This window comes from Heterocephalus glaber, unplaced genomic scaffold (genome assembly GCF_053883595.1).
Source record: "Heterocephalus glaber isolate CG9 unplaced genomic scaffold, H.glaber_assembly_v1.0 deba00001600, whole genome shotgun sequence".
NCBI lineage: Eukaryota > Metazoa > Chordata > Mammalia > Rodentia > Bathyergidae > Heterocephalus > Heterocephalus glaber.
Genome location: NW_028258372.1, coordinates 9,658,539 through 9,685,504, shown reverse-complemented (window position 1 = coordinate 9,685,504; position 26,966 = coordinate 9,658,539). Strand labels below are relative to the sequence as shown.

At 39.8% G+C, this 26,966-nt stretch overlaps 1 protein-coding gene across 3 annotated transcripts in view; it reads right to left on the bottom strand.

The window, feature by feature from the left end:
* The window catches only part of LOC101710232 (putative dimethylaniline monooxygenase [N-oxide-forming] 6), a 36,631-nt gene extending 12,799 nt beyond the window's left edge, over positions 1 to 23,832 (bottom strand). For 2 of the 3 annotated variants that reach the window (XR_015444514.1, XM_087194320.1), the window contains exons 1-3: positions 23,692 to 23,832; positions 4,605 to 4,666; positions 858 to 1,191 (exon numbers count right to left, since the gene is read on the bottom strand). The gene's annotated coding sequence lies outside the window, so the exon portion shown is untranslated. The remainder of the gene's footprint in view (positions 1 to 857; positions 1,192 to 4,604; positions 4,667 to 23,691) is intronic. The other variant, XM_087194321.1, reaches the window with a different exon arrangement.
* Positions 23,833 to 26,966: the final 3,134 nt, after the last annotated feature.

Sequence of the window (26,966 nt, the reverse complement as noted above, 5' to 3'; positions counted from 1 at the left end):
TTTTACCTTCCTGCAGCACTGTACTTCTGTTAAAGCAACAACAAAATAGTCCAAAGGAGACTGCGAATTTCTATTTGATGGGTATGTGGAGTTCAGCAAATTCTTTACTAGCAACTGAATCCTCTATGGAATAGCTTCCCATGTGTGACATTATCAGAATCACCTCCTTAGAACAAATTCATGGGCCCCCCTCCCAGAAGTTTGGATTCAGTGCATCTGAGGTGGGGCCTGAGAACTCAAATTTAAGAAGTTCTAGGTGATACTCATGTTGATGGTCTGAGAATTACACTTTGAGAGCCACTGCTCTGTTGTGAATGAATTACGTACTTGAAGAATTCTTCATCTCACCAGTTATTGATATTCACTCTTTGCCAAAGAAATACAGGGAGCCCAGGGCTTTAGACGATATGTTAAATTTTGGCACTTATTTTAAAGCCACTGTATAATTGAAAAGTGGCTTCTTTTTGAGAAGCAGTGGAAAGCTAAATTGAAAACAATCATTTCCTCCCTGTTGCAAAGACAGGATAAAAGTGTACACAGCGTGCTGCCTTGAAAACTCCATCAACAAGTTGGCGGCAACTGCATCTCCAAGGCCTGAAGGAATTCTTGTACAGTGGAGGAAAGGAGTGGAATGTCATATTGCTGCCAGAGTCAAGACATCTATCTTTTTCCCACCCTAGCTAAACTCTGGAAGATGGAGCCAGAAAGTTCTGGAAAAGTATGAGAGGAGTGTATCTCAGGGAGAGGGGGCTTCCTGAGTTTCAGTGTTTCTCCTCCAGTTTAAAATACAATCTTCCTCTATTTATGGTTGCTGTGTTTCTCATAAATTTTAGAGGTTTAGGCCTTGTTGGACTTACTTTGAAATTTTTGTGGAGGTCAGAAAAAGTGTGAAGCCCACACTGGGCAGATGTTAAGTCTGAGTCCTGTTTCACACACAGCTGCCGTCTGTCCTCTGTTAATGGTGGCAAGGAGAGATGGAAAGGAGGTTTCTCAGCTGCCCATTGGAAGGAGGGATGGCTGAGCTGTGGGCTGGGGACTGGTTAGAAAGTGTGAGCATCTACTCTGGGAAACAGGATGCTTAGGGCCTGGAGTTGTTTTCATCTTGAATGAATCTCTGCTGTTTCACTCCTTGTCCCAGCCAATCTTGGTATGAAGAGAGAAGAATTTGGAATTTTTCCTAAAAGACTGTTCCTTAAACAAAGGAAAAGCAAATGGATTATATAACAGACAAATGGATGATATAACTCCAGAGAATATACATTTTCATTATTTCAATATGTGTAGAGGTTTGAGCCAGTGAGGAGGAAGTTGAATTTACACTCTGCCTCTGGCTGTTAGGCCCTGGCCTAGAACTGGAGATCCAAGGAGCTGTGGGCACATATATCCCTCTCTGTCTTGGACTGTAACTGTTTGTATCTCTCGTCTTTCCATGTAGACCATAAGTAACTTGAGGGCAAGTTCAGGGCCGAATTCAATAATGTTGTTCATGCATTTCAGCAGTTGGTCTTGATTTTCTGACTTAGTTCATCTCTACTCATCTGTCCCACTTCTGCTGATCTAAATATATCCTCAAGCTCCAAGTTCAGAAGTTACCTCCTTCATCATGCTTCCTTTCCTTCCTTCTACTGTCAAATCATCTCTACAACTTCCTGTTATTTGTACTGCCTCAATCACATATTCACTTCTGTTGCAGTGCATTTATTTTGTTTTGTTTCTGCAATACTGGGAATTGAACCCAAGCCCTCATATATGCTAGCGTCTCCCACTGAGCTACAGTTCCAAGTCCTTTTTAAATTTTAAGATAGGTTGTTGTGTTGTCCAGGAGGCTGGGCTATCACCCTCCTACCACAGCCCCACAAATTCCTGTGATTACAGGCAGATATCACTATACCCAGCTTGCATTAATTATTTTAATTCAAGTTTTCTCTCTGCTTTTAAAATGTTGGCTGCCTTGTGGACCTCTTACCTACAGCTGTGCCTGATGTGTATCCTACACATCATGTACTCATCACGAATTTGTTGAGTGAATGAATGAATGAGTGGGAAAAGTTCAAGATAGTACTAGTTCTGTTGTATTCATTCCTCTTTTCCAATCAAAATGATACTCATCTGGTGCTTGTTGAGTAGTTTCCCAGGAGTGTATGAAACTTAAAACTTGCTCCCATTCAGTCTGCTATTGTTTAAAGCCTATTTGTTTTCTATTTCTCAGAAAAAGCACATAGTGAAAATTTCAGAATTATCAGGTTTCTGTCATCCAGCAAACATTCTATCTAGCAAAGCCCTGCAAGATAAAAGCTTATGTAACACATTTATAAAAAATCCTTCCCTGATCTTGTATTTGTTCAGGCAACTTTTATTTGAAAAGAAAGAAGGATTAGTGTGTGTGAAGGAGGTGAAAGTTTGGAGCACTTGAATCTGTTCACTTCCCTTTAGGTGTTTGAGAAGATTTTTTTTTCAAATGACCTTATGGAAAACAGAGTTTCCCTCTTGTGGAAAATCAGAGTCTGTCTTTGTATCTTACTTATCTGTGATTTTAACACAGATCTGGCTATACTGGTTAACTTACAGATTTCTCCCTGAATACAGAATGTTCACTGCCTTCTTGGGCCTTTCAAGAAATACTGGTCTTGACTATAGTTCTGATACTGGTACACTGCTAGTGACTGTATAGATATTAGGATGGAATTCACAGTTTAGGATGGGAATGATACTCTCTAGAAACGCATCACATAGTGATCCTCTACCTTTTTTGTCTGAGGTCATTTTTCGAGGTTCACTAATTGCTATACCTGTAGGAATTTTTCCTTGACTAAGATTTCAGTAGTGCACTCTCTTCTAAAAGCTCATGACCTTGCCCACTAAGTTTATAGTCACCAATCTCTAGCTTGTAAAGTTCTCTAACTCTTTATTTGAAATGCTTAGTACCAGATGTATTTTGCAATGTTTACATTTTTGGATGACACTCCTAGTGAGATATGGGGCACCAACCTGTAATCAAATACACTAAAATCTCCACATTGTAACCCAAAGTAGAGCTTAGCCTCACGTTAGTTCAACTCATGGTTTTTGATCTTATCATTTCAAGAAAAGTTTACTATCATATGAGTTTCTGCCTATTTGTTATCAAAGGATTGTGGACTTATGGTTTGTTTCATCAGATGGAGTGAAAGCCATTTATGTAGCAGGATTATGTCACATAGTGGTTATCCTGGGCTCTTGCACAAAATTCTGCCCAAACAAGTTCTTAAGCAGCAATTAGTTGTTACTGATGAGCTAGTAGATTTAGTCTATGGTGGTCACATTTTCCTGAGCAGATGTAACTAAAAGAAATGAGATTGGGAAAAATTAACTCTTGATTCCCTAATAAAAAATAACAACTAATGACCTTATGTAATACTTTTCGTTTAACAGGACCAAAAATTAAAAAAAAAAAAACTTTTGAGATGAACACAAATGTGTCTTAAATGATCACTGCCATATTGTCTTAAAGGGACCTGTTGCATGTTGGAATAACTGAGACCAAGACAGAAGAAAATAGTTTCAAGATGAATGATGTGGACATAATGTCTTTAGGGCAAATATGTATAATTTGTGTCCATTCACATTGATTAACAAATTTAGAACAAAAAGGCCAAAAGTTTCTTCAAAGCTGGATCTTCAGATTTAAAAACTAGATTTATATTAAATATTTCCTGATTATATTATTTCTATAACAATGAGAACAAATGACAAAAGCCCTCATTTTTCTTTCTGGATTTAGAATTGATAAACTGTCTAGTAACCACACACACTGTCAGCATATACAATAATTTATATCTTCTCAATAGAGATAAATCAATTATCGGATCATATCTCCTCAGAACTGGAAAGCACATGAAATATAACCTAGTTTCTACCCTCTGCATTTGACAAATGAACATTTCAAGTCCAGAAAAGAAAAAAGCCACATGCCTAAAATGTATCTGCCCAGAGAATCTAAGAGCTAAGTTAGAAATACTTCTAACCTCAATCTAGGTGTTTATCTTTTTTTCTACCATATTCTTGTGATTTAAGATCACAAGATTTTCATCACTCAGGGAGGTGGTGGTATGCTTTTAGCTAATTGCTGACATCGGCAACCTTTACAGTCTGGAGATCTAAACACTACCATGCTGATGGCTATGCATGGGGAACTGGAAATGTTCTTTGCAGGACAAGACCTGCTGGCATGAAATAGTTTTGAGAAGTCTGGTATTAGTGAGGTAAGATTTTACTTTCTAGATCTGGAGCTTTTGTGAACTGGCTTTTGGGTTTGAGCTGGAACTGACAGATTTGATTTGTGCAGGAGCCCATATTCCTTCCTCTCCTGTTCTAGAGACACGCCACTCACCAAGAATTTCTACAGGCCTCTAACATCATTGCCCCTCTCAAAGCAAGCGGGCTCAGCGCCTCCTCTAGACAACACTGGATGGCAGCCAAGCCAATGATGCCAGCTCCAGCGATTGCCACTTTCTTACCCATCTTGTAGGAGAGTCTAGAGGGAAATGCTTCAGAAAAATTTCCTTCAATAATTAGGGTTTTTCTGTAGAAATTACCAGCCAGGGTCTCTGGATCCGGATCCTCACCTTAGCACAAGAAGACACAGATGTGCATCAACACTTGATCTTCACTATTTGTACCATTTTTGCTATAAAAAGATGAAATAGCAGTCAGTGAATGTTACAGCAAGAAGGAGCTTGAAGGTAAATCAATCCAATGCAAATGAAGCCGTGACACCCAATATTTGAAATTATTTCTTCAAGATCCCTGAGCTAACAAATAAAAAGGTCAGAAATAGAAATCAAACCTTCACATAAAATAATTGAACTTCTAACTGTAAGGGGCCTTACCTCTTAATCACCCACTTTCCCTCCCTAGAAAACCAGCCATTCTCTAAATATGGAGGAAAATAGCTTTCAACAATGTCTCTTGATGTAAAAGTTGAGGAAAGGGGAGAAGTTATTATTCTTAAAGTAGAAATTCCTTTTGCTTTGTATTTTTCATGGTGTAGAGCCCTAATAAAATCTGAAAGAGAAAAATTGAGTGTGGTAAGAATAAAAAAAGAAGGGGTGAGGGAGTAAAGTAAGAGCAATGGGGAAGGGCATGAATAAGGTTCCTGGTCCTGCTTCCAAAACATAAAGCAGTGATTGATATAGTCACCTGGGCTGTAAGGTGAAACCCCTGGGAGATTAAGAACACTAAATGGGAGATTTAACAATAAATCTCTTTATTTATTTTTGCCTTGAAACTACAGAAGGCCATGCACCTGGACTATAAGGAAAGGCTTTGTTGTTCCAATAGCTTAAATTTCTAGAAACTTAGGAGGACTTGATCTGAGGACTGAACTTGCTCTTGTAGATGATGAGTTTGTAAAACTGGTGAATCCAAAGGACAGAGCTGTGAAGTCACCGAATCTTGTCCCCGACTCCCTCCTGTTTCTGTCTCTGCACTTTCTGCTCCTTATTTGCCTCTTTGCCTGCCTCCCTTCCTTCATTCTTTCTACTTTAGTGACTGCTCTCCATGCATCAAGCATCTTGACAGTTTCTTAGGGGTTCGAGGACCCAATACGTATGTTTTAATTAAGTGGCTGGTTGCCAAATTAGCAATTGTAGTGTGATATGAAATGAGAGAGCTCCAACTCTTTTTTTAAAAAAATTCTTTTATTGGTACATTTTAGATATACAACACAATTACATTTCTCATTGGGAACTTGTACCTTTACATGATGCATCTTGGTTCTTATTTTTTCCCCATTCCTAGCCCTCCCTTCACCCCCTCCACCCTTCCCTATTTACAAAGACTTTATTTCCATTTTTCCATTTCTCAGCATTTTTCCTTTCCCTTCTTTCCTTTCCCCTGACCCTCCCACTACCCCTACCCTTTTGGACATTTTCTTCCTATTTTGCATTGTTGATTATTCATTCTAATCATTGGTACATTTTAGGTATACAATATAATGACACTCATCATGGGAAATTTGCACCTTTACATAATCTCTCTTGGTTCTTATTTTTCACCCTTGCCCAGCCCTCCCTTCAACCCCTCCATTCCTCCCTACTTACAAAGATTTTGTTCCTACTTTTCTATTTTCTCATATTAATTCCATACCCTTCTTTTCTTTCCCCTACTCCTCCCACTTCCTTTCCATTTGCCCATTTTCTTCTTTTTCACATTACCTATTGTACATTTTAGTCCTTATTTACACTTTCAGTTTCTCACACCAGAGAAACTATTAGGTATTTATACATGTGTGTCCTACTTATTTCACTTAAGAGTATCACCTCAATGTGCATCCAGTTAGCTATAAATGTCTTTGATTTCTCATTTTTTATGGCTGAGTAATACTCCATTTTATAAAAAAAACCCACCTTTTCTTTATCCAGTCTCCAGTTGATGGGCATTTGGGCTGTTTCCAAGTTTTAGCTAACACAAACTGTGCTGCTATGAACATGGGCACACATGTATCACTGTGTTATGATTCTTTTAATTCTTTGGGGAAGATCCCCAGCAGTGGAATAGTGGGATCAAATGGGACTTCCAGTCCTAGTTCTCTGCGGTATCTCCATACGGATTTCCACAGTGGTTGCACCAGTCTACACTCCCACCAGCAGTGGAGCAGGGTTCCTCTTTCCCCACAGCCCCGTCAGCATTTGTTATTGGTTGATTTCATGATAGCAGCCATTCTTTCTGGACTGAAGTGGAATCTCAGTGTTGTTTTCATCTGCATCTCTCAAATGATGAATGATGTTGAACATTTTTTCATGTATTTATTTGCTATTTCTACTTCCTTGTCTGAGAAATGTCTGTTCATTTCAGATGCCCATTTTTGGATTGGGTCTTTAAATTTGGGAGGCCTGATCTTTTTAAGTTCTTTATAGATTCGAGATAGTAGACCTTTGTCTGAGGAAGAGCAGGTGAAGATTTTTTCCCACATTGTGGGTTGTCTCTTCACATTGCTGGTGGTTTCTCTTGCTGTGCAGAAGCTTTTTAATAAGAAGAGATCCCACTTGTTGATTGTTTGTGCTAGTTCATGGGCAACTGAGGTTTTGTTCATAAAATCTTTTCCTACACCAGTGTCTTCAAGAGTTCTCTACCTAACCTCTGTTCCATCTGGTTCAGAGTTTCTATTTTAATATTTAGATCTTTAATCCATTTTGATTTTAGTTTAGTGCACGGTGGGAGATACAGGTCTAGTTTTAATCTTTGTCAAGTTGAAGCCCAATTTTTCCAGCACCATTTATTAAAGAGGCTATCTTTCCTCCAGTGAGGGTGTTTGGCTCCTTTATCAAAGATGAGATGGCTGAGTGTGTCTGGCGTTGTTTCTGCATCTTCTAATCTGTTCCACTGGTCCTCAAGTCTGTTTCTTTGCCAGTACCATGCTGTTTTTATCACAGTAGCTTTGTAGTAGAGTTGCAGGTTGGGGATTGTGATACCCCCTGCCATGTCTCTGTTACCTAGAATTGGTTTTGCTATTCTGGGTCTCTTCTTGTTCCAAATGAATTTTTGGATTGTTTCCTCAAGGTCTGTGAAGTATGCTGCTGGGATCTCAATTGGAATTGCATTGAATCTATACAGCAGTTTTGGAAGTATGGCCATTTTCACTATATTAATCGTTCCTACCTAGGAGCAGGGGATGTCTGTCCATTTTCTGATATCATCTTCAATCTCTCTTTTCAGAGTGCTATAGTTTTCAGAGAAGAGGTCTTTGATTTCTTTTGTTAGGTTGATTCGTAGCTATTTCAGTTTTTTGGATGCTATTGTGAAAGGAATTATTTGCCCTATTTCTTTCTCGGTGAGTCTGTCATTTGTGTAGAGGAAAGCTCTTGATTTTTGTGTGTTGGCCTTGTAACCAGCTACTTGACTGAATTTGGTTATTAAGTCTAGAAGACTTTTGGTGGAGTTCTTGGGGTATTCTATATAGAGTTTCATGTCATCTGCAAATAATGACAATTTGACTTCTTCATTAACTATTTTATTCCTTTTATTTCTTTCTCTTGTCTAGTTGCCGTGGCTAATGTTTCCAGAACTATATTGAACAAGAGTGGTGATAGTGGACATCCTTGTCTTGTTCCTGATTTTAGTATGAAGGATTTCAGTTTTTGACCATTTAGAATGATATTGGCTGTTGGTTTTTCATAGATGGCTTCTATCAGTTTGAGGTAGAGACCATCTATTCCAATTTTTTGTAGGGTTTTTATCATAAATGCATGTTGGATTTTGTCAAATGCTTTTTCTGCATCTATGGCGATAATCATATGGTTTTTATTCTTGGCTCTATTGATGTAGTGTATTACATTGATTGATTTGCATATGTTGAACCATCCCTGCATCCCTGGGATGAATCCCACTTGATCAGGGTGTATGATCTTCTTGATGATCTTCTGCATTCTATTTGCCAGTATCTTATTAAGGATTTTTGCATCTATATTCATTAGTGAGATTGACCTATAGTTCTCCTTTTCAGTTGGGTCTTTCTCTGCTTTGGGGATCAAGGTGATGCTTGCTTCCAGGAATGAATTTGGGAGTATTGCTTCCCTTTCAATTTCATTGAAGAATTTAAACAGTAGTGGCAGTAGTTCCTCTCTAAATGTCTTGTAGAATTCAACAGTGAAGCCATCAGGGCCCGGGCTTCTCTTAGTTGTTAAGGTTTTAATTACATTTTCAGTTTCATTGGTTGATATTGGGTTGTTTAGAATTTTTAGGTGTTCTTCATTCAACTTTGGTAATTCATATGTATCTAGGAATCTGTCCATTTCTTCTGTGTTGTCCATCTTATTGGCGTATAGGTTCTGGAAGTAGGTATTGATGATCCTCTGGATTTCTGCTGGGTCTGTTGTAATTTCACCCTTTTCATTCCTAATTGCATGGATTTGGGCTTTTTCTTTCCTTTTTCTGATAAGGTTGGCTAAAGGTTTGTCAATTTTGTTGATTCTTTCGAAGAACCAACTCTTGGCTTCATTGATTTTTTGTATCATTCTCTTAGTCTCCACTGCATTGATTTCTCCTCTGATCTTTATAATTTCCTCCCTTGTATGAACTTTGGGTTTGTCCTGCTCTTCTTTTTCTAGAAGCTTGAGGTTCAGCATCAGGTTGTTTAATTGGGCTCGTTCTGTTTACTAATATGCATATTCACTGCTATGCATTTCCCTAGTAAGACTGCTTTCATTGTGTCCCATAGATTCCGATGTGTTGTATTGTCATTGTCATTTAATTGAAGGAACCGTCTGATTTCTTCTTTAATTTCCTCTATGACCCATTGGTTATTTAGAAGTGTGTTGTTCAATTTCCACGTATTTATGAAAATTTTTGAGTTTCTTTTGCTATGAATCTCCAATTTCATCGCATTATGGTCTGATAATATACATTGGATAACTTCAATTCCTTTGCACTTACTTAAACATGTTCTATGTGTGAGTATGTGGTCTCTTTTGGAGAATGACCCATGTGCAGCTGAGAAGAATGTGTATTCTGATTTTGTGGGGTGGAAGACTCTGTAAACATCTGTTAAGTTCATTTGTTCAAGAGTTCAATTGAGTTCTAGTATTTCAGTACTTATTTTTTGTCTAGTTGATCTATCTATTTGTGACAGTGGGGTGTTGAGGTCCCCCACTACAATTGTATTAGTGCATATATGACTTTTCATGTCCGTTAGTATTTGTTTTATATAGTTGGGCACACTAGTGTTTGGTGCATAGATATTTATGATTGTCATCTCTTCCTCTTGGATTGTTCCCTTTACAAGGATGCAGTGTCCTTCTTCATCTTTCTTAATCAGTGTTGGTTTGAAATCTACTTGATCTGCAATGAGGATAGCTGCTCCTGCTTTTTTTCAGGTTCCCATCACATGGAGTATTGTTTTCCACCCTTTAACTTTCAGTCTATGAGTTTCCTTTTGAATGAAGTGTGTTTCTTGTATGCAGCATATTGTTGGATTTTGCTTCTTGACCCATTCTGCCAGTCTGTTTCTTTTGATTGGTGAATTGAGACCATTAATGTTGATGGTTATAACTAAAACGTATTGACTTATCATTCCCATGAGTTTTTCTTTTTGTTGTGTTCTCCCCCTTTAGATTTAATTTCTCGTCATGCCAGATGGGTTCATCCTGCTTTGCTTCCTGGGGTTGTGATCCTCAATGTGTGTTCCTAGGATATTGTGTAAAGTTCTTTGGAGTGCTGGTTTGTTCCTCAGGTGCTCTTTGTCATGAAAGTATCTTATTTTTCCATCCATTTTGAAAGATAGTTTTGCAGGGTACATCAGTCTGGGTTGGAGGCTGTTTTCTTTTAGGGCTTGGAATATGTCACTCCAAGCTCTTCTTGCCTTGATGGTTTGTGTTGAGAAGTCTGCTGTGATTCTGATGGGCTTTCCTTTGTATGTGATTTGTTTCTTTTCTCTAACTGCTTGTAGAACTTTGTTCTTCTGTTGAGTTTCTGGAATCTTAACAATTATATGCCTATGTGTAGATTTTTTTTTTGATCAAGGCTATTTGGAGTCCTATATGCCTCACTTATCTGTATGTCAAGCTCTTTTCCCCTGCTTGGGAAGTTTTCTGCCATTGTTTCTGTGAAGAGATCTTTTATGTCATCTGCACTCTCTCCTGTTTCTTCATTGAGCCCAATCAGTTTTATGTTATTCTTCTTTGCATCATCTAGCAACTGCTGGATTGATTTCTCATGTTCCCTTATAATTTTGAAGCAATTTTTCTTTTCCTGGTCACTAATTGCAATCTTATCTTCTATATCTGAAATTCTGTCCTCACATTGGCTCATTCTGCTGTGTAGACTTTCAATGGAGTTTTTCATGTCCTGGAAATCTATTTGCATCTGTTTTATGGATTCCATTTGTTTCCTATGTTGGGATTCCATCATGTTCCTGAGCTCCTCTCTAGATTTATTAATCATGTCTTGCGCTAGGGGCACAATTTCTCCTGTTATCTGAGAAATTATTTCTGATTTCATTTTTTCCAGATCCCCTTTTGTTTCCAGTTCAGTGGGTCCAGGTGGTTGAGTATCAGAGTGTTCCATCTCATTTCCCTTTGGGGTTGCTGTAGGTGATCTGGGAGTCTGGTTTTGAGACATATTTATATGTTTTCTCATTTCGACTGGGGGGTGAAGGGGTTGCTGTTGACGTCCACGTGGCTCACCTTCTCTGAGATGGGAGAGGTGGGCCAAGGGCCATGAACAGTGGTAGGGATGGTGGCCTGAAAGCCCCTTCCTCTGGGCCAGGACCAGTGGGACGTTTGGTGGCCCAGAAGCCCCTTCCTCTGGACTAGGAGCAGTGGGATGGTGGCTCAGAAGCCCCTACCTCTGGGCTGGGAGCGGCAGGAGGGATGGTGGCCAGGTAACCCCTTCCTCTGGGCCAGGAGCAGTGGGACGACAGCTCAGAAGCCTCTACCTTTGGGCAGGAATTCTTTAAATGCTGAGAACTTGATTAGTTCCAGTACAGTGGTCTGGTGGTCCAGAGTCCTCTGTGTCTTTGTAGTGTGGAACCAGGTGGCTGTACAGAGAAGAGGCCAAAGGAGCAGGGGGAGGGGTTCAGTGGATTGCTGCTGGGGTGCGGGCTGATTCGGTGTTTTCAGCGTGACTGGGGACCTCAGGACTGGGTCCGCAGACCTGCCTGTCTGCAGTGGGCTGATTCAGTGTTTTCAGTGCGACTCGCTCCAACTCTTAATAGGATGCTGGAAGAGAATGAAGAAGGCTGTGAAGTCTGAGTCCCTCCTTAGGAGTGCTGAGTAAGAGTTTCATGTGAGAAGATGAGATAACAGCTTCTAGTACCCGGTCAGTCTTTTGTTTTCTATAGACTTCAGTTCTCTGCTTTTCAAATTCCATAGGTGTTCATAGTATGAATATCATAGAGAGAAATGTTTTCTAAATAGCCTGATTATTCCCTGGCTTCCCTGGAAAGGAGACTAGAATTTTGGGGACATTGAGAGCATTGAAGTGTGAGTAGTACTAGTGCTTGCCAGATAGGCTGATTTGTTGGGAGCAATGCTACATAATTCTAGGGAAAAATCATTTGAGTAGGCCTAGTTCTCCTGCCTACAGGCCAGCTACGACATTCCAGACATAATTGCATTTTGACCTTCGGTCACAACTGAGACCTCAGTGATCCCTGGATGCTATAATGCTCCAGGACAAGACCACACCTGTGGGAGAAGCCAGGGAGGAACCAAATCTTCATCCGCATAGTTCCTCATTGTTCTTAGATTTCCACTGCCCCCCAGTCTTTTGTTACACCTTGTTTATCCCAATGTGAAGTACTGAACTCTGTATTTCACTTGTTACATCTGTTTCCCCGTGTACTGAATAAAAAGTGCTGCAAGCTAGGGGGTTTTTGTCTTTGCTGCCCGGAGCAGCAGTGATCAGACTCAAAGCTCAGCTTCTTCTCAGTCTCATTCGTCTACCTTTCCTGTAATTCACCGTGTGCTGCCGTGGCTCACAGGAGACTAGGACTTACTGCAGAGGTTCTGGTAATGTCGCCTTCCCCTGTTCCCTATGCTGATTATTACAGAATTCATGAAGGTTCGGGAAGATTTCCAAGGCGAGTTTAAATTTTGTAATTTTCATTTTTGTATTTTTCTGGGCCTAAGGGAGTTTTAGGGGAGTCCACTGTGAGACCTGAGTGACTCCATTTTAAAATTTTGGCCCCGTTTTAGAGTAAAGGTGGCCTGGACATAAATTCTAGTTCCAAGAAAAACCACAAGATGCACTTTGGCCACCTGCCTGTGATAATGTTCAGCAGTCCCCTAGCAACTAGCCTAGCGACAGCTAATCGGTAGCTGCCTCAATGTCCCAGATGCTCTTCTCGATGGCCTACAACAGCTAATCAGTAGTTACCCCAATACCCCAGTATCCCAGATGTTCTTTTCAATGACTTGAACAGCCGTTTACAGTTCAGCGCGCAAGGCCCAGCCAATTAGGTTTAAACTTTCAAAACTTGCTAAATGCTAGCGAATTGTGTGATTTGCGTGTGATTTGAAACCCTGCGCCTTTTCGAAACCCCGCACCTTGCTATAACCTCTATAAAAACCCCTGGTGTTTTAGAGTCAGGGCTCTCAATCTTGACCCACTGCGTTGGTGACAGTTGAGAGTCCCTGCTCAAGCTTGAATAAACGACCCTCGTGTGTTTACATCAGAATCGGTTCCTTGGTAGTCTTTGGGGACCTCGCGATCTGGGCACAACATCCACAACCCTAGCCAGAGGCCTTGATTTATTGTGATTTTTAGATCCCCGGGCTTCATTCCACCACATCTCCTGGCCCACACTTGCTATGAAGATACTCCTTGGCGTGGGGTCAGTCCCGCCCCATTCTCTCTTATCCCAGGGATAGAGGGAGGAAGGCAGGGAAAAACGTAGCTTTCTTTTTCCTGGAAGTGTCCTTCAATAACAGGAAATTATGACTTATTACCTTTTAGTAAGCCCTCAAGTAAGCCAACAGGTGATTCTCAGCAAGCAAAGAGAAACTGTTTAATCAGGAAGGCAAAGGATAGAACAGTAGAATCCTCTTTCCTTTCTTCTCTTCTGCTGTCTTCTTGGTACCAACTGTGCCCCACCAAATGAACTGTGGCTCAACTTTGTTATTATTTTTATGAACTTCTTTTTCTCTCAGCATTAAGTGTCCTTCTTTTTCTGTGTCTTTGGGTCCATCCTTATTGGAGGCTGATCAGACCCCCAGTCACCTGATCAAGGGTACAGTGGACAAGACAAGATCTTAATGCATAAATGGGGGGCCCAGGACGGTCAAAGCTCTTATCTGGCTAAGACATGGTCTCCTGGAGCTTCCCGCTGTTTTTTGTTTTTTTTCTTTTGGTACTGGGGATTGAACTTAGGACCTTGCGCTTGTGAGGCAGGGGCAGCACCACTGAGTTAAATTCCCAGCCCTATTGCCACTATTTATTGAACATGCAGCTTCTAGAAGGGGTAAGGGGTGGTACAGGGAACAGTGAAGTGAAGATCACTGATGCAAGCAGGGTCCTAGCAACAGGGAACAAGATATTCTAGTAGGAACAGATCATTGATCAATGGGAAATTTGTTTCTTCCTATGGATTGATTTTTGCCTCTACAGGAGTTTTCTATACGAGTCATGCTGCCCTCAGCTGCACTATTGCCTTGCCATCCAAGATGTCACAGCGTCACAGATCATTGAGACCTCTGCTGCGATCAGTGGTGTGGGGAGCTGTTCCTTTCCCGCACACCAACTGCTGGCTCTTCAGACAAGTCATTGTGGGCTAATAGGCAGACTCAGACTTTTAATATGAAAAGCCAGTTTATGAATTTGTAGGTCACCCAGGGTGGTCTCCATCACATCCTTCTAAAGCTGGACTCTCAAAAGGCCTCAGGAAATTTATTTTCCTAAGCTACCCATTGTATTGTGCTCCTTCCTAGGGGTGGAGAGTAACTTCCCTTGGCGTCACACTCTCCCAGTCCCACCATTTCTCTGCACATGCCATCCTGGCCAGAATGTGTGGTAGCGCCTGTCACACAACCACATTGCTTTTCATCTTCCTGAAAGGGATCATGCTTCTTTCTACCACAAGTCTCTAAAGTTGTGGATGGGAGACTTTTCTACTTCCTTTTTGTCTGTTCCAGCCCTGTGCTTGCCCAGTACCCTGAACAAACTCCACTTCCATCTAGAAGGCTTCAGTTTTGAGGCTGCAGTACTCAGGTGAACTGGCCTTGTGCCTGGTAGTAGATAGGCAGGAGTGGTTCCTGGGTCCACAGAAGTCATCTTGCTGCTTGTACCATGGAGAAGGGCCTTGTGCCTGTGTCCACTAGGGCAAGCCTAAAGCTTAGTAGTAGGCAAAGCTACAGGTGGGCCTAGAGTCCGGGTCCACAGAGGTTACCCACAGGGTCCATCAAATTAGGCCTGCTGCCTCTGTCTGTAGGGACAGGGCAGAACCCTGTGTCCATAGTGACTGACACTGGGACAAGTCTTAAGGCAAATTCCACAAGGGCTACCCTGTTGCTGCAGTAAGTCTGATGCCTGCCTGAGTCCAAGGAGATAGGTCTGGTTTTGTGTGCAGGGAGGGGCTAGGATGGTACCTGTGTCCATAGGGGCAGGCCTGGTGCTTGGGTTCCAGGGAGAGGTCCTAGAGCCTATTGCCACTAGGTTTTGGGACCAATATGGTACTGGCATGGCCTGGAACCCAGGCTTGCAGGGGCCAGCCTGGGCAACTCTGTATGTATGGGCTAGCCTGGAGCCTGGGGTCACAAGGGCTGACTTGGTGCTGGGGTGACTATGAAGCCTGGGTCTGTGGTACAGTCCTGGCACTGGGGTTTCATACCAGACCTGAGGCTGGGGTCCACGGTGCAGTTTGGAGGGTGTTGCTTTCCGTGTTGCACTCCCTGGACTTGAGGAGGAGGAGACGTGGGTAAATCTGAGTGTGCTTCCTACTTATTCAGTGCAGACTTTCTGGTATCTGTGCTCTACCAGCTGCTATAACCTTTCATCTAGACTCCTCAACTCTGTAAAGTGTGGATGTTTGCTACAATTGATACTGGGAGGGAATCGGCCCTGGAAACTCCTATTCCACTGTCTAGCTCATGTCTGCTAAGTACTTTCTTATTAATAACACAGAACAGTGATTAAATTAATCTGCCAGGGTATTTTAGGCTCTTTGTTATCCAAGGGTCTGGAACACTTTATCTTTTACCACAGGAATGCTTGGAGTACTCTTTTGTTTTTCTTGTAACACACTATGTTTATCTCTTCAGGAAGAGTCTACGCTAAATACATTTTTTTTAGTTCGGGTTGCAAAACACATTCTCTACATTTGTTGTTGTGGGAAACTAGCTTCAGGGTTTGGACTGACTTCAGTTTGTGAAATTTTGGCACACACCTTCTTGACAAGGGAGAGAAGAATAAAGAAAGAAAGTGAATTGGATGCTGAAGAGTTTTCTGAGTTGAGATTAGTTTACTCTAATTAAACTTTCGCCTCTTTTGGTAGCATACTATTTAACCAAGGGATTCTCATATTCAAAATCCCCTAGTGTTATTCAGGTTTTTCTAGACTGACATTCAACTCATTTAATTCATTTACTAACTCACTTAGTTATTTTACACACACACGTGCACACACACACCACCCCTTAGTCTCAGTTTTAGGCATTTGGGACTCAGTGGTGAATGAATTAAGCATCAAGCTGTTAAGCCACAGGAGACACAGAGAAAGGTGACGCATTGTTTCAGCATTCACAGACCCTCTAACATGTATGTGTCTGTATATGGAGGAGGAGGAGGAAGACGAAGAGAGGAAATACCAGGACAAGTATAGCCATAGTATGTACAGAGAAAAATATGAATTAGACCAAAAGGAAAGCAAAGCAGAAGAAAACACATCTGTGTAGGGGTAAATTAAGAAAGCCTTCATGGAGGAGGTGGCAATTGAAATGGGTTTAAGGAATGCTTGTTAAGCAAGTTATTTTCTTTTGACCTCAAACCTGTTCTTTTATATTCTGCTTTATGGTGCCAGGGTGCAAACCTCATTCTTCCCTGCCAGCTGGTTCCTTGTTTGGAGGAGTCTCAAAGGCTAGAAAGAAAAGATTTGCTCCTTCCTCATTGCTTGCTGTTCCTGGTAGCATTGTTGAACCAAAATGTCTTCACCCTACTCCAGTTCACAGGTGTTCCAACACTCCTAGAACCAGTTTCTTTAGAGACACCAGCACCTGCCAGCTGGTGCCCTGCTTAGAAGTTAGGAACCATCTCTGTAAGTACCCTCTAAACGTCTAAATTTTAATAATTCCAACCAGTTCCTTTTGTCTCTTCAGGCTTAAGGGTGGTCGCTTCTTCAGTTATTATCTCAGTGATGCTATTTTCTTTTTGTCTTTTAGATTCACTGATAACTTGTTAGCACATTTTAATATCTTTTTATATAAAAATAACTGTTAAAGTTTTGCTTGCCTGATAAAACCTGGCTAATATAAAAGTTGGTGCCAGAAATAGTCCAAGGAAATAGACATTAAAAAACCAAGATTGATTTGATCATGTCCTTGGACTCAAATGCTGTCCTGAGCTCCTTGAAAATTATGAACTAGGATGCAAGAACCTATACCAGTGGGGTTGTCACAACTAACCACATTAGCACCTGTGTTTTTTTTTCATTAGGTTTATTGGTACATTTTAGGTATACAATACAGTTACAGTCATTATTGGGAGCTTGTACCTGTACATGCTATATCTTGGTTCTTATTTTTTCCCCATTCCCCTGCCCTCCCTTCAATCCTTCCACCCCTTCCTATTTACAGAGACTTTGTTTCCATTTTTTCCTTCTCTCGTAATTTTTCCTTTCCCTTCTTTCCTTTCCCCTACCCCTCCCACTTCCCGTACTCCTTTAGATCTTTTCTTCCTATTTCACATTATCAGTTATACATTTTGATCCTTCTTTACACTTTCAGTTTCTCACACCAGAGAAACTATTTGGTATTTACACATGTGTGTCCTATTTATTTCACTTAAGAGTATGGCCTCAGTGTGCATCCATTTAGCTATAAATGTCTCTGGTTTCTCATTTTTTATGGCTGAGTAGTACTCCATTTTATTAAAAAATCACATTTTCTTTATCCAGCCTCCAGTTGATGGGTACTTGGGCTGTTTCCAAGCTTTAGCTATTACAAACTGTGCCGCTATAAAGTACCTGTGTTTGATCATGAGGAAACATACTGAAGCATTTACCTGTATTACTGATGCATTACCTATATGACAATAATGATGGCCCACAAGATTGAGGGCAACGATGGCAACTTCTAGTGTACTGCAGCACTCAAGAAAGAAATGACAGACTATAGTCTTTAGACTTAGCTGAAGTCATGTTGGACAGCCAAAGTGCTATTGTGGTGACCTAAAAGAATCTGTTATTTCTTGCAGCTTCAGAACCAACTTTTCTGAAAATTAGAATAAATTCTACTTTTGCTGATTTCAGAATTACAGCATAAATGGAATGTCCAGCCTCATCAAGTCTTTTGGTGAAGCTGAGAATCTTGAACTTTTGAGTTGAGTTCCTCTTGCTCGTGAAAGCAGCCCACAATCTGAGGTGAGATGCTGAGGATGCTCATCCAGGGAAATTGCTTTGCACAAGCATGGCTAGTCTCCTCCAAACTGTCCCAGTCCATCCTTTGTTGGCAGTAGATTTGTCATCAGAGTTAGATCTCAGCATGCCTCAGGGAAACAAGTATGAAGTCTCACCCAGGCAGAAATAATGTAGATTTAAGATAGGTTTGAAAGATGCCTAGATTCTAGGCAGAGATAATTCTGAGTATACATGTGAAAGTGGGCTTATTCAGGGAGCAGTTGTAACTCATATAATTTATCTGGAACATAGCTGTAAGGAAGACTAGGAAACTAGGTTGGGCCATATGAGGAGGCATTTTGAACGTATCTGAGATGGAGGAAGAACCAGTGGAGGATTTTGAACAGGAAAAATGTGCTTAAAGGCTCACTTCAGAAAGATGAATCTGAGTGTGACATGGACCATGACTGGGAAACTAACATCTCTAGCCAGTAAGAGTCAGGTTAAGACATGACTGTTAAGGCTGGGGATTTAGCTCAGTGGTTCTGCTGCCTGCCTCGCAAGCTCAAGGTCCCGAGTTCGATCCCTGGTACAAAAAAAAGTTTTTTAGGCTATTTTAAATTTTTTTATTGTTCTATAATATGAACATATTTTCTTCTTTATTTATTGTCTTTTTACTTTTTCTACAATAGAATATAATTCTCCTTAGAGTAGGAATTATTTCTAACTCACTCTCAAATCTCCCACTTTTCCAGTAGAGTTTGACACATAAAATGCACTCAAAAAATATTGGTGGAAAGTGTGAATTCTATTTACCTTTTACTATTATAATTTTTACTGACACTTTCAAGTTGGAAAGCATAATAATCATTCTGGACCAAGAACTGGCATGGGTGTGTTATATGCACCAGAGCAGGACTCTGAGAAATAGGCAAATTATCACCCACTATTATCTGTTCATTTAGTGTTCGGCAGGATGAAGACTAATTGCAAAGAGTTTGGGAGAATAACAAAATATGGACCAAAGACCCAAACTACTTTCTGCTCACCACCTTTGAACTGAGGCCGTATTTGTCCAGGCTACTTCTAGCCAATGGTTGAGTATGTAAGGGATACCAAGCAGGCTTATTCCTGGTAGCCCCAGGGCTCCTTTGATGTCTAGCTTTGGGTAGGAAGCTCCTCTATGACCTTGCCAAATCATCTTTCTTAGACTGTTTCATAGTCTAGGATCCTCCTATCCAACTCCTCCCTTCTCTCTTTTGTTTGGGGATCTCTGACAGCTTTCCCTTTCTTTTCCAGCTCCTTCCCTGTTAGCTTTCATAGGTGCTTTCCTAATAAAATCCTTGCATGTTTTGGCATAGTAAAGCCCTTCCTTATCTTGCTGTGATTCTTGGAGGATTCTGTTCTTAGAGAACATATTCATTCTGAGACCTGACTTGTACCTTCTTTGTCTTTTAAATCAGACTTGAGCCCTGTTCTGATTCCTAGGCAAATTGTTGGGGACCCTGGTTATTTGATATCATGTCTGATTCTTAGCAGTATTCGCCTATTCTCCAGTTAGGAGCTGGATGTTTTCTTCAGCTAATCTAGTTCTGGCTAGAATGCTCTGCAAACGTGTGGACCATCTGGAAACCATGATGCTTTTCTGGAACCTTCTGTAAGGCTTTGATTATTGCTATGACCTTGAAACTCATTATATTGGCCTCATTGTTACAACCCAGAAATGAAGAAATGAATGAGCTTGTCCTCCTTTTAAATATCAGCTATAAGTTCAAAAGGTTGGAGTGTGTTTTACCAATGGCTCTATATGGTGCTAGCCCTGGAACAAGCAGGTAAGTTACACAAGCCTAAGGCCTGCATGGTTATAGAGTTTGTTTCTTTCCACACCAGCCTGCAGGTGAGGTACTAGCTCCCCATATATCAAGAATCAGAGTGCCAGTCACCTGAGATGTTGAAATGTACTTCTTCCAGAGAAGGTGATATTTTCAGCCATTATCAATCATTCTTAGTGGGAGTGAATTACTGATCCTTTACTGAGATTAGTGTGAAAGCTGAAGAGATAAAAGGCACTGGATATTTGAGAAACATGGAAAATACTATGAGAAGTACAAAAGCAGAAAGGAGAATCTGGTAACTCCAAAACAAATTTTATTGTCTCCACAGTTTTTCTCTGTGTCAGGCTATGCCTTGGACTTTCCACTACTTGTGCCATAGACTCTAAACAGTTGGAATTGAAATCTTTATACACAATAAACAGGAAGATATACATTTCCATGTGAGAAATAGTATTAGTTAATCCTTTGATAATCACACATGAGGAATTATCCTGATCTATTTATGTTTGTAGCGTAGAAAGCTCTTTATTTTCAGTCTCTACTCATAGTTGATCTAGTAACTGAGTCTGTAAAAAATGTTCTGAGTACATCAGCCAAAGTCTGTAAGGAAAGGTTTGACTAATGAGGGTAGTGTTTAGTGTTAGAAGGAGTTGGTCAGAATCTGTTTTATTAAAGTGTTATGTTAACCCAAGAGAATGCTAGATAGGAAACTCAGTGTTTAGATTATAGATGTTTCCTTCCTATCCTTTGGGATAAAATTATCCAACAGTCTGCCACGAAATTGGAAGTTCCTTGGTTTTACCACCATGTCTTTGTGTATTTATTTTCTCATCTGTAATATGACCATACAGAATGTCCTGATAATTTTGCTGGTGCTCATGAAAAGATGACAAAGCAAATATGAAAGTACTTGGAGAAGAATGTATTCTATGAATACAAGACAATGCTGTCTGTATAGAGATACTGAATGGCTACTGAGGGCAACCATGTGCCTCTCAATTTATGCAGCAAGTAGATTAGTTTTGACTTAATAACATGGTTTCTTTCCACTAGTTGACTACTACAACTAAAATAGCTTTAAAATTAGCAAATCCTTGTGCCTCAGTCAGTTTGGCTGATACAACAAAATACTATAAAGTGAATGGCTTAACAACAAATTCTCACAGTGCAAGAGGTTGAAGTCTGAGATCAGGTGCCAACGTGATGAGGTTCTTTTTTTTTTTTTTTTTTTTTTTGGTACCCAGGGGGATCGAACTCGGGTCCTTGTTCTTGTGCAGCAGGAGGTGAAACCACTGAGCTAAATCCCTGGCCCCATGGTGAAGTTCTTGATGAGAATCCTTTTACTGGTTTATATACTCATGTCTTCGGGCCAGGGATTTAGCTCAGTGGTTCTGCCACCTGCCTCGCAAGCGCAAGGACCCGAGTTCAATCCTTAGTACCAAAACAACAACAACAACAAAAAACATTTGGTAGCAGATGTCTTCTTGCTGTATTCTCACATGACAGAAGAGTCAGCTGTCTCTCACTATCTTCTTAAACAGGCACTAATTTGATTTCTAAGGGCTCTACCTCATGATCTAATTACCTCACAAGGACCCTCACCTTAATATGATCGCATTGGAATTAGGATTACAACCCATATGTTTTTTGGTGGGGACACAAACATTCATCCCATTGCATATTGATTGGTCCATTGCATATTGGTTGAGATAAAGTGATTGCTTTCAAGAATCTGACCTTTTTTTGTCTTTCAAATCCTCCTCGCTTCTGTAATGTGAATGTATTAGGTAATGAGTATGAGATAGATTTAACCTGGTCTATCACCCATTCTATTTTAAACATTTCTTTAAGAACAATAGATTGATATTAGAAGGATTTACTTAAGAAAACATTTATTCATATTAGTACTAATTATTAATATAACTTGTTCTGATAGATTTATTTTGATGCTATTCTTGATAAAAGACAATTGTAATATTTAAAGGTCAAAAAAGTAAATTTTCATTGTATTATCTGAATGTTAATGAAAATATCACTTTGCATAATGCATATGTCACAATTTCAGATTATATAATGAACTATATTCTGCTGAATAAAAAAGACATGTTTGAGGAGACAGATACATTTAACTTGCATGTGTGTACATTAAACATAAAATGTGCACATATATCAAAACATTACATTGAATCCCATAAAATGTTTAATTTTTGTTTTCCTTTGTTAATTAAAAAAATTTAAATTAAAAATGACTATAAAGATGCCAAGAAATTTTATGTGAGTGAACATTACATTAACATATAAGACTGCATATTAAAATGTATACATGAAATGTAGTTTATATATGGATATTTGTTAATTTGATAAATTTTATTGACTGTCCACTATATGCAAGTCACATTGAAGGCAATAAAGATACAGTGGAGAATAATAAGGGCAGAATTAATGATCGTATTCTAGTTGGAAGTGAGAAAGGAGGAAAGAAACAATGGGCAAAATATTCAGAAAGTACTAAGAAGGAAATTAAAATGTTTAAAAAAAGTTTATGCTGATGCAGAGCAAATGTCCAGAAAGGATGCCTCTTTTCTATGTAAACTGAGATCCAAATACAAGAAAGCGACAACTATGTGGGAAGAGAGGGTAGAGAGAGAGAGAGAGAGAGAGAGAGAGAGAGAGAGAGAGAGAAGATATGAATGAGAATGTAATTCTTCTGAGTTGGGAGTGAGCTTAGTGCTCAAGAAGGCCAGTCTTGTGGGAGTATAGAACTGAGATAGCAAGGTAAAAATGGGATTGAAAGGCAGAGGGATCTTGGATGTCATGGTACAACTTTGCATTTTATTCTAATTGCATTTTAACCATTTTTGTAAAGTTTTAAGCATGGGGATGAAAAGAATTTATTTGTGTTTGAGAAAGATCACTCTTACCAACACATAGAAAACAGAATGTTAGGATGCAAAAATGGAATCAATAGACTATGTAGGACACTCTTAGAGAAACAGATGAGAGATCAGAAACAAAGCTTTTGTAAATAGGGAGGGGTGGAGGGTTTGAAGGGAGGGGAAGGGAATGGGAAAAAATAAGAACCAAGATATACCATGTACAGGTACAAATTCCCAATGATGAATGTGATCATAATGTATACCTAAAATGTACCAATAAACTTAATGAATAAAAAAGTTAAAGAAATGGATAAGAGCTAGAAGTGGCTTGGACCAGGGTAGGAGCCGTGGAGATAGGGAAAATCAAAACACTGATGTTGTAGGTATAGAAGTACTGAGGTATCATGTGCTGTTATCTTCTCCCCAGATTTACATATGGAATCTTTACTCCCAGTACCTCAGAATGTGGCTGTATTTGGATATTACATCTTTAAGGTGTTAATTAAGTTAATATAAGTTTCTAGAGAGAGTCCCAATTCAAAACGACTGGTGTCTTTACAGAAGGAGGAAATTAGGACACAAGTGCACACAGGGGAAGACCACATGAAGACACAGAGGTGAGAAGAAGCCGTCTGCAAGCCAATGAGCGAGACCTTACAAGAAGCCAACCCTGCTGACAACATGAATCAGTCTAGATTTGGAATTGTGAAAAATACATTTCTGTTGTTTAAGCCCCTCAGTGTGTGGTACTTCTTAATAGTAACCCTGGCTAACTAATTCCTGGGACAGAAAAATAATTAAGGAATATGGCTAGGTTTTAACTTGAGAAGCTGAATATTTAGGGATCTCATTACCAGCATGAATAACACTGAGTAAGTGTATTAGTCAGTTTTCCCATTGCTGGACAAAAGTACCTGGCACTTGCAATTTAAAGGAGGAAGTGGTTTATTTAGCTCACAGTTTCAGAGGTTTCAGTCCATGGCTGGCTGACTCCAAGGCAGAAACATCGTGGCAGAAAAGCATGGCACAGCAAAACTCCTCAATTCTTCACTGCCTGGAAGCAGAGACAGGGGAACAGCTCCAGCAAAAGAATTACCCTCCGAAGCCATGCCCTCAGTGACCCACTTCCAACTTGGCCCAACCTCGTAATAACATATTTACCTAGGAATATCAGTGGATTAAGCCACTGATAAGTACAGTGCCCCTTGGTCCAAACACCATTCCTGTAGTTGATATAGGGGGAAGAGCTGTAACTCCCAAACCTACTAGATATCTGAAACATGAGTTTGTGTTCTCTAAAATCGAACAATGAGTTCTAGGAACAAAGGAGGTTAAGAGTAGGAAATTTTTTTTTTTTTGGTACCGGGGATCAACCTCGGGACCTTGCGCCTGCAATGCAGGCGGCAGAACCACTGAGCTAAATCCCCGGCCCAAGAGTAGGAAAAATTTATTGGGAGAAAGCTTCTTCCTAAGAGAGACAGAAGGGGGACCAGAAAGTGGGTTGCCTACCCACCCCACATTTCAAAGATGTTTTATACAGCCACGCCATGTGGTGAGGCGGGTACAAAGTGGGACAAAACTATAAGATCCAGTGGAAATTTACAAAGTGGGCATGAGGTGGAACAAAACCATGACCAACCAATAAGATTACAAGTACAGTCACCCAGGTAATATTGATTAAATGGGATCAAATGGGAAGACAAGTCACATAAAAGGAATTTCCCATTTAGAATATCAACCACTGCTAGCTATCTCTGGGGGAAGTATTGGCTCTTCTTTTTATAATGGTAACCAGGGAATGTGCCTCAATTTTTCTCCATGTTGTGTCCTTGCTGTGTTGGCTCCTGGAGGGCTGGTCCTGTCTAACTACACACAAGACATCTAATTAACTTACCTATCTACAATAGTCTCTTAGTCCAGTCAAGTTGGCAATTATGATGAGAAATGGAAAAAATGGAAATAAAGTCTTTGTAAATAGGGAAGGGTGGAGAGCGTGAAGGGAGGGCTAGGAATGGGGAAAAAATAAGAACCAAGGTGCATTATGTAAAGGTACAATTCCCAATGAGAAATGTAATTGTGTTGTATACCTACAATGTACCAATAAAAGAATTTAATACAAAAAAAAAGATTAACTGGTACAGGAAAGAACAATTTTGGGGTTTGGTGGTGGGGAAAATTAAGAGGTAAACTTAGCAATTTTGTGTTTAAGATTCCTATCCATGTGCAAACATAAAAGATACTGAAAAGGCAGTGGTTGTATAAACCTGGATAATTTATAAATTGTTATACAAATAATGAAATCAGTATGGATCCTTTCAGCTATTCTCATCACTTCTGGATGTCAACACAGGTGGCTCCTTAAATGGGGTATCATATATCAGTGTCAGTAAGTTGGACCCACTGTTACTTTGTAGTGAAGGGAATTATGTGCTACATGATTTCTGTCCCTAAAAGTCAACAGACTTTGAGTGGACACAAAAGGGCCAAATGTTTTCTTGAAAAGCCACTCCAAATTAGGAAGCAACTGAGACATTCTGAAAATATTTACTGGATTGGATTTGAGACACAGCCTTGGATTTGAGCTTTGTCCTATTCAATGAGTGTTATCTTCAAGTGTAATCTCTGAATCAGATTTTTTATAGTGAATGCTCTCCATTTAGGGTATTTATGGAATTTTCAAGGGCAGTTTTTGTTGTTGCATGATTGGGGAGTACTAGTTATTAGAGGTCCTCCAAAGTCCTGCACAATGAATTATCCAATATTTGAAACAATTTTGAAGCTAATGGGATATATGTTTGTAGTTGCAAAGTCTGAAGAGTTGCCATTACAACTTGGGTGACGGTTGTAATATATGTTAACAATACTTCCTTTCAATAGTACATTGTTTTATAATACTCTACCTACATATCTGAAGTCAAACTTACAGAAAATATTGTTACACCCAGTGAGAGAGAACCAACCAGACAGCGATATTAAATCCACACAGGAGTTTATTACCGGCTGGGACCCGAGCCGAGCATCAGACTCGGGCATCGACTGGGGGTTGACAAACATGTTTTATACACCTTTGAGGCCAGCAGTTTCTAGGCCCCCCTATGGGATAGAAATAGCAAAGTAAAAAAAAGGTACAGAAGCGAAACGCCTTGTCACTAGAACATTTGTAAAATAATAGTTGATTAATTGTTGTTTCTAAGAGACTCTCTAAGGGGAGGAGGTTTCTAAGCTTCCTCCTTCTGAGTTCATCTAAAGGGCAGGCAGGTGGGTCAAGCAGCAATACGGAGTCTGTCTTGCTAACAAGGGTCCTTCAAATATGCCCTATTGACATATATGAATATTGTAAAAAAGCATGTATAGAAATGTGGTAGAACCAGTGACCTATAATATTTTAATAAGTGATACCATCAGGAAGGCCACTTTTTCCAGCAAATATTCCTAAAGGGTTTCACATTTATATTATTGAGGTTATTTCTAAATAAGATTATACATGAGATTACAGATTCACAATGATAGGATAGAAAGAATATGCCTATCTTAAAACTTTGATTTTGTAGCTCTATCAACCTCTAGGGTATTGTGAATTCTATTTTTGTAATAAAACCTATAATTAGCTTCTGAATATAAGTACAACTTTGCATTTATTCTTTTTTTTTTAAATTTCTGTTCATTGTATATCAACACTTAAATTACAATTTTTCTGACATTTCTTTACTAAAATACACATTTTTTAAAAATAAAAGAACTATATCAGGTCTTTCTTGACCTGTGAAAGGCCTTTGTGATAAGACTACTTCTTCAAAGATTAGTCTGAAGGTTAACTAAGCTTTAGGCTTTTACTCTCTCATACTCTCCCATGTACTGAACATTTCTGAAAATTTCGTGCAATTAAGATCAGAGGCTGAATTTCTTTTCTAAAAATTATGTTTTAATTGGACATATAACAAATGTACATATTTTAAAGGCCCAGTGTGATACATTGATATGTGATCTAGAGGCTAGATTTTTATAAAAAGGTTTTGCTTGTTCAGAGCAAAGCTGCATTATTTCCCCCCAGCTTTCTGTTAGAACCCAGGATGTACCTGACTGAAGCAGGAATCTAACTCAGCTTTTTTATCTTATGCTAAGTTATCACTTAATGTTTGGGAAACTTGGGCCGGGGCTTTAGCTCAGTGGTTTCGCCGCCTGCTGCTCAAGCGCAAGGACCCGAGTTTGATCCCTGGTACCAAAAACAAACAG